Source organism: Xyrauchen texanus, chromosome 8, assembly GCF_025860055.1.
Source record: "Xyrauchen texanus isolate HMW12.3.18 chromosome 8, RBS_HiC_50CHRs, whole genome shotgun sequence".
NCBI classification, from domain to species: Eukaryota; Metazoa; Chordata; class Actinopteri; order Cypriniformes; family Catostomidae; genus Xyrauchen; species Xyrauchen texanus.
In genome coordinates this window covers 10,724,499-10,733,502 of record NC_068283.1, presented here as the reverse complement: position 1 = coordinate 10,733,502, position 9,004 = coordinate 10,724,499, and the positions used below count along the sequence as shown (strand labels likewise).

The 9,004-nt window shown below is 37.9% G+C and overlaps 1 protein-coding gene across 1 annotated transcript in view; it reads left to right on the top strand.

Moving 5' to 3' along the window:
* The first annotated feature begins 5,972 nt into the window (after positions 1 to 5,972).
* adgrl1a (adhesion G protein-coupled receptor L1a) overlaps positions 5,973 to 9,004 on the top strand; it is a 233,484-nt gene continuing 230,452 nt past the window's right edge. The window contains exon 1 of the mRNA XM_052132835.1: positions 5,973 to 6,565. The gene's annotated coding sequence lies outside the window, so the exon portion shown is untranslated. The remainder of the gene's footprint in view (positions 6,566 to 9,004) is intronic.

Sequence of the window (9,004 nt, the reverse complement as noted above, 5' to 3'; positions counted from 1 at the left end):
TGAGCTGATGGGCAATGCCGGTGAGAGAGAAATAGAGAGGGATAGAGAAAAGGCCGTCTGGGAAAAAAAATGTAGTCATTACTGGGCGGTTTTCTTTTTTTCACCCACCACCACCACTCGTCATTTTGCCATCCTGCTCTCAACCACTTGTGTGTTGCTGAAAAGATTTACCTTGGACTCCTATTTTCACTCTTTCTCTCATTGAGTTTGTACAAACCCCCCGCCCCCCCCCCCATCTCTCTTTCTCTCACAAGAATGCTCTAACTCTCTCTCATCAATATTCATCCAGCGTCTCCTTTGCTCTCTCTGTCACCCACAGCATGGCGTTAATACACCAATTAGCCCTGAGAGCAGATAATGGACTATTTCATATTGCAAAGGAGAAAGAGAAACAGATAGAGAGAGAAAGACAGCGAGAGAGGTAGTTTCTGAGGTGATACTGCATATGAAGATCCACCTGTCAGATCAAGGGCATTGAACATCACTGAAGCAAGATGAGGTCTTAAAGCAGTGTAGTAGTGCTTAAGGAAACCATTAAGTATGATTACTATAGAAGACAAGAGACCAAAATAAGAAACAGTCACATGTCACATCCTCCTAAAATGAGCTCTCACAGTCAGCAGGATGTAGCTGATCTAAATCAATATACCAGATCTTATGAAATCTTTGCATTTCAGTAGAGAAAAACACAACATGTGGAGATCTCTTCCCAAAGCTTTGCACTCATCACTGTGTTCTTTTATTATTATTAAAAAAAAGAAAGGTTAAAACTTTGAATATTTCAGATATTTCAGCAGCCACAATATCTTTAAGTTTTTTCTAGTTCCAGTCTGTTGGGAAAAGGGAGAGGTGAATGTGTAATTAGTGGTATTTGATAAGGCAAGTATCAGTATTACTACTGCGCATACTTAGAGGTGAAGTTTGCCATTTCTATGCTACTAGCATAACCTAATGGAAATGCAAAAATAATCACTGTTTTCCAAAAGGTTTCCAGAACACTTCCCCCATCTGACATTCATTGGGCAAGCAGGCTCAAACCATTGGCATTCTTGAATGGCTTTCTTACAGTTTTCAGTTTTTTTTTTTAAACCAAGACTCTTAAACCTAAGTAATTTCATTTTGCATGTAACTTGTCTCCCATCATTGCTGCTATGGACACAAATAATATCTCACATCATGCAGAATGTTAAGGAGATACAGGTATGTGCTATTACTTTCTAAACAACTTCCCAAGCCAAATGTAGGGACCAGAATATCATAGAGATTTGGGAGTAGGATCTTTTGACTCCCTACTTGGTAACCACCAAGAAAACCCTCACAACCATCTAGCGACCATAGAAACTACCCAGCACTCCATTATACTGTGGCATCAATAACTTTTTAGCCATTTTTCATCAATGGGTGAGAGAGTAAACAGGAATGTGGAACATGACACATGATGTACTCTAAATCAGAGGTGCATCTCAATCAGCTCCCTAGTTGGATATTTCTAGGGCTGTCCCATTTGCAAAATCATTCTACAAATTCCCAGAATACACAGTGGAAACCAGTGAGCATCATTCATGTTCCCTTACTGAAAATGTCGTCTGGTCTTTTGTAGTCTGTTTTCATTATTTACTCACCCTCGTGATATCCCAGATGGGTTTGACTTTCTTCATCAGAACACATTTGAAGAAAAATAGAAAAAAATATCTTTGCTCAGCAGGTCCTTAAAATCCAAGTGAATGGAGATTTTTATTTTGAAGCTCCAAAAATCACAGACAGTCAGCATAAACGTCATCCATACGACTCCAGAGGTTAATGTCTTCTAAAGCGATACGATGAATTTTGGTGTGAAGTACTTTTTAACTATAAGCCATAGCTTATGTTTGGCTTCACGTGAGGGTCGAGATCACGCTGTTTCTCCTGTGACATATTTGTGTTACCATGGATACAGAGGTATTCTCACGTTCTCTCCTCGGTTGAGACATCCAGGATACGCACACAAACACACCTTTAAGAGTAAAGAAACAGATAAATAATGATCTAAATTAAAACCAACCAAACTTCTGTACAGCGTTTCTCCTATTCACTTGTAAACAGTGCTGCACTTTCGGCTGTGTTTGTGCGTTATTTCTCACATGTTTCAAATGCAATTACATTACACACGTATACCGCTTTAGAGTTAATACCAAAAGCGATCGTGATGCTTTAGAAGACATTAATTTAACAGCTGGAGTCATATGGATGATGTTTATGCTGACTGACTGTGATTTTTTGAGCTTCAAAAGAGAAATCTCCATTCACTTGAATTTTAAGGACCTACTGAGTTGAGATATTTTTCTGTTATTCTTCAAATGCGTTGTGCTGAAGATAGAAAGTCATAAACACCTGGGATATCATGAGTAAATAATGAGAGAATTTTTGGGGGGCGAACAATCCCTTTAATATCTACAACGAAAATGCACAATAGTGTCTTCAATAAAGCAATGTTGTTGATTAATAACAGCTGCGCTTTTATGCGCAACATCATTATCGCGTCGCAGGTTTTGAGTCGAGCGCTCAGCCTTTTAAAGTATACACTTTTCACCGCGAGTGCATACATATGCGTTCATGGACAGTGAGCGCATACGGACGTGTTCATGGACAGTGAATAATGTGGCCGATCCTAAGGTACCAGAGCTCTAAAACTGGGCTGCATGCTGTCCGCCATACTGTGTTGATGTTGAAATATGCATCACACATACTGTGTGCGAGGCGTTTCAGCATGAGGAAACTCAAAGTGTATTTTGGCCTTTAGCTATTTAAGTCATTATTGGGCTGCAGCCTGAAGCATCACTTTTGAAAATGCAGTGGAGACATCAAGTCAATGACTGGACAAATCACAACATGTGAAAACATGAATCGGTTAGAAAACAAGATAAGTTTACAAACAAACTAAAAACCAACCATGATTGGAGGACTCCTGCGGCATCAGGGTCTCACCAGCATACCAATAATCGAATCAGCGTTTCATGGTGAAGTTGTTCTGTGAATATGAACGCAATATTATTATCTAAGGAATTTGACCATCAGATACTAATTTCATATGTAATGACAGATAATTTTAGGGTGGGGGAATGGGGGAAATGTGTGTTTACGAAGTTGTGGCAGAAAGGGTTGAAGGAGCAGAGATGACATTAAATATATCCTCATGGATCATCAACAGTCTGAGCACATATTGTTGCCGGTCTCTTGACAGAGAATGTTGGTCTGCCCAGGAGTACCTAAAAAGTAATTTGGTAATGAAACGAAAATGTATCCTGTTCACTTTGAGCCAGTTTTCTCTGATTTGACAGCTGATGTGATCATGACTGCCCTTCAAATAGAGCACTAACCAGATCTGTTAAGGTCAACACTGAATCTTAACGAAATGGGCTGTCACAGAGGACACTGGCATGGACCAACTGTAATTGGTGTGTGTGTGTATGCATATATATATATATATATATATATATATATATATATATATATATTATATCTGCATCTCAAGCTGAATGCGTTTAGATGCACTCTGCAATATGGGCCCCCTTCAATAGTATATATATATTATAGTGTGGGTATGGGGGCATGTGTGTGTGTGTGTGTGTGTGTGTGTGTATGTTATGGATTTACATTGACTTAAGCATGAGTTTTTATTGATCACTTTAATGTAAAGTTCAAAATTAATTTAAAAAAGATAAGTAATGCTTTACAGTGTTCATGTTACATATATAAGTATAATTAATAAAAATATATAAATAGTAGCTAGTGTTGTCACTATACCAAAATTTCAGTAGTTGGTACCACAGAACATTTATGGTTCAATTTCTTCAATTTCAAGCATCTAGCTTTTATTTTGAATCAAGCTTTTTTTTATTTTGACGTGTGTTTTTGACAAAAACTGACTATATAAGTCATAAGGATAAACAGTTCGCTACATGGCACAGTATGATCATTAATGTGCAAATGCTGTGATTTAATTGCATACATATTTAGTCTACATTTGCTGTATGCTTCACTGTGAATGAGAGCTATGCTCTTTAATTTCATATAACACACAGCGAGCATGAGTCTGTGGAGTAAGATTGCTGTTTTTTGCAGTTTAATAATCACAATAGGACATGTCACAATTTTTATTTGATTAAGTATGCATTCATTTTTCCCCAAATATGTAAGATTTGTGTGTGAGCATTTGGAAGCAGTGGTTTGTCTGTCAGAAAATGTGCAGGTATTGAATTGAGTTGGTACTTGATATTACCAGTAATACAGAAACACTGGTGTCGTGACATCTTTTTTTTATTTTAGTACTAACTTGCCATTGAAGTACCGGTACTTTTGACATCACTAATAGTAACCTAATGTGCAGACCTAATTATTACATTTTTGTTATTATAGACACAAATGTGTAATTACAAACACAGCAACACAATAATTACACACAACAAGCTATTCCTAGGTATTTGCACTGTAACATGTGATTAAAGGAATAGTTCCCACATAACTTCACTTGCATAAGACCTACAGAGCTGTAATATTCTTCTAAAAATGTAATTTGTGCTCAGCAGATGAAGAAAGTCATACACATCTGGTATGGCATGAGGGTCAATAAATGATGAGAGAATTTTTATTTTTGGATCAACTATCTCTTTAAATAGTAAAATGGTCATTGTTAAGCATCATATAAATGTCATAAGTAAACATTATGGTAGAATAATTAGAAATATGCAGAAATATGCAATCTGTCTAGAACAGAGGTGCACAATATTTTTCCTGCGAAGGGCCAAAAATCAAACTTGACTGAGGGCCGTGGGCCGTGCATTATAACAAAATTTTCTGGTAACCTTAAGACTCTGTATAAATGGTATGTTTCAATAATTCTACGTTGCATAATGTGCATTGTTACTGAAAGAAAACATTTTTTTTTTTCTCATTCACATATTTTCAAATATTTTAACTATTTTATTTCTGTATCAATTGGTTTACTAATTTGCATCTGCACTGTAAAGTGAATAAAAGTGTGCAGAAATTTTTTGCATTATGAATGTGGAACTTGCAGGTGTGATCGAAATTGTGTGCAAAACACGATTTTCAGGCCCTGCATACTGTATTATATTTAAATAAGTAAGTTTCCCTGGTTCCCCTCCTTTATGATTTCAATATATATATATATATATATATATATATATATATAAACATTAAACATTATATAAGCAATCTGCTAAATATATGCAATGAAGCTGCATCAATAGATTTTTTTTCCCCAGTGTTTTCCCCTCTTGTCATACACGGCAAAGCCGACCAAATCAAAGGTCATCACAGACCAACTTTGCCCCGCGGGCCATGGTTTGGGCATCTCTGGTCTAGAATAAAGGTCGACCTGACTATTCTATTCAACACCTGTTATAAGCCCCTCCCATTGCCGAAATACGCTTTAACGTACTCTAGCCACGCCTCCACACAGACTCCGCCTATTTTAATACCCCCTTGCACGTGCGTGCGCTGATAGCTCAACCGAGAGCCATCTGAATAATCAGACAAATCTCAGCCCACCACATGTTGGACAATACACAAAGACATTTGTCGGGACAGTCAATATTATATTATAAAAGTATTAGTTAAAATATAGCAACCTTACAATAAATAAATAAATAAATACACAAACTGCATACTACCACAGTAGCAAGTACTTACCAATTATTTACCAGATCCGAGGGTGAATCAGCCAGTGAATCCGTCATTGAGACTTGATCAATAATAAATTGGCATTTTGCGCACGGTCACGCGCGGTGCAAATGAATAAACCTGTATATGGTTTATTAATTTAGATGGCATTCAGCTACTGCTGGTGGAATAAGAAGTCTCAGTCTGCTGGTGAGAGAGAGAGTGTGTGAGAGAGAGAGAGAGAGAGAGAGAGAGAGAGAGAGAGAGAGAGAGAGAGAGAGAGACATTGGCTTTCTTCAGACGGAGGGAGTCAGAGCGACTGCTGGGATCGAGGCGGGAGGACACATGGGTCGACACCAGAACCTTTCGTTTTCTATCTAGTGTGTGTCTGAAATAGGACAAGCTCGAGTCAGATATGAACAGTCATGGGCTTTCCTCCTTCCACTCTTGAAATTTCTGCCCGTCGATATTTAATTTTTTGGATTTGCGGAGACGTTCCCCGTGATGTTCAGTGCTGATAACGGGACTGCTGGCGATATTTTATTCGCGCATTCTGTCGTTTTAACGAATCTAGTGTGGACCTATCACAGATCCGTATAATGTCTTTGCAGATCTCGCATGCAAATGCGAGTTGCTTTATTGTTATTGTGACACGCGCACGGCTCTTTAACAATTGACTTAACATGTCGGTTTGTTTTGCATCGTTTTGTTCGTCTTTATCGCCTGTTTTCTCCCCGCGTTAATTTCTGGACTGCTCGATTATTGGGGAAGATAGCGGGCTATTAATTTTTCATCTGCATGCATCCGCACGAAGAAGAGCGGAAAAAGAATACGACAGAGAAACGACAGATGGACGTGAAGAAATGAATGAGATTCACTGAAGAACAGGACGAATCACAGTAAGGTAGGAACCCGACGTTAATAGTATAAGATGGTTTGGACATCCAGCAGGAGGAAGCAGTTCGGAAATATCTGTCACTTTTGGCTGGTGAGGCATGTGACGAGCTTTATCTGTCGATGTTTTATTGATATCTAATGCGTGTATGGACAAATAGCACGCGCGCGCTCATGGCGCGTCAACATCGCGTGAGACACAAGTAAACGATCGCGCGTGACGATTCATTTTTAATGATAAAGGTTATTTATATCTCACAAATGGGAACATTTGCTTTTTAATTCCACTAAATATACAGTTTATCAGACTTCAGTGTTCATTCATAACCTACGTTTGTAAGATCAGCCATTTGACGTAACAAACACTTCGTAAAGTAGCCACAAATTATAATAATATTTTTTTGTATTTTTTTAATTATCGCTGAAAATCAAATTGAAAAGTTTTCACGGTGATACATTGAACAGGTACGATACTGCGAAATATTCATCCGATAAACAAGAACACAGTTGTTGTTTTATTTGACCTATTCATTAGATATGAATGGATGTGTAACAAGATATCACGATGTATAAGCAAGAATTGAGTGATATAGAGATTCAGAATGAGAAAAGCAACGATGCAGCTTCTCTTAGACATCTATCAGATATCATTTGTGTCACTTTCCTAAACCATTATGTCTGTAATCATTAACTGCCAGTGTTTTCATATTTTCAGCTGTTAGTTCGCAGCATGACAGCAGAAATCCACGACTTTGGCATGTACTAAATGTACAGGCCTACATAAGCAGTGGTATCAGATCCAAGCTTGTATAATGTTATTGCATTTGCATTCATTATGGTCAATTAAGCAAACAAGCATATATAGTAATATTAATAGAGTATTCTGATCTATGCACATTAGCAATATCATATAGGTAAATTATGTTACTGGATCAAAGTTGAATTGTCTCAAAGCAGCAGGTTCCATTTTTAATGTCCCGCCTCTTTGCGACCAGACGTCTCTTGATGTTACTTTAGGGATAAGATGCCAGTGTCCTCAGCAGTGCTCTGTTTTCGAACTGGTGCTCTGCCAAACATTCTCTCTGAACAGAGAGAAGGATTTATGTGTCTCTGTTCGACTGTCAGAACAATTATTCTGAGCTCCGAGCAGATGAATTATAGTCAAGCATTAGCACAATATTAATGATAGCTCCAATTTTTATAATGTGGCAGTAATCATTGGAGAAATTGATTTGAGTCGTTTCTCCTTTGCTTTGGCCAAAGTAGCCACTGCTCAGCATTTCCTGCGGATGATAAAAAGGATTTGACATAGAGTGGCTGCATCTGTGTCATCTTTATTTTGGAAGTGCTTTCAAGTCAATGACATATGGATCCACGTTGTGATACAGTCGCAACCTCATTATTGTCCGTTTTTTGATATGTTATCCCATTTTACCTCTCCTTGAAACAATGGCTGTGATGGTCAAGCATCCAACCAAGATTTTGTTTCCCACACAAACTGGAAGAAGAAACAGGGAAGGAATGTACAAAGAAAATTGTATTAGTATTCCCATGGTCATAGAAAAACTGGGACTTAGAAATACCAGGGAATTTAAAGAAATTATGATTTCCTGGGGAAGTCATGGAAATGAGTAAAATCTAAAATAAATAAAAATCATGGAAATGTCTAAATCTCACACACACACACACACACACACACGTTATGTTTCCATGTTTTATGGGGACGTTCCATAGACATAATGGTTTTTATACTGTACAAAATTTATATTCTATCCCCTAAACCCAACCCTACCCCTAAACCTAACCCTCACAGAAAACTTTCTGCATTTTTACATTTTCAAAAAACATAATTTAGTATGATTTATAAGCTGTTTTCCTCATGGGGACCGACAAAATGTCCCCACAAGGTCAAAAATTTCAGGTTTTACTATCCTTATGGGGACATTTGGTCCCCACAAAGTGATAAATACACGCTAACACATACACACACACACACACACACACACACACACACACACACACACACACACACACACACACACACACACACACACACACACACACACACACACACACACACACACACACACAAACACAGTCTCTTTAAAGTGATTTAAAAAAAAATCCTGATCCAGTCGCACCTGGAAAATTCATAGAAATGCTTTTGGTTAAATGTGTGGGAAACCTGTAAATGTGTGAATTTTTTAAATCTGTTTCACCACTTATGTCTCCTTATGTGGCAAGTCTCCATTATAGTATGTTGAGTAGTCTGGGCATCAGTTGCAAATAGTCTGATTCGGCGACTAACAGCAGGTTTGCATGGGGTTTATTCAATGGTGAAGCTTGTTCCCAGTGCTTTCCACTAAACCCCTTATGATTAGTTTCCCCCGCAACCTTGTGTTATATTTTTAAACAAACACAAACGGTGAGAACCGAGACTTGTCTGTGT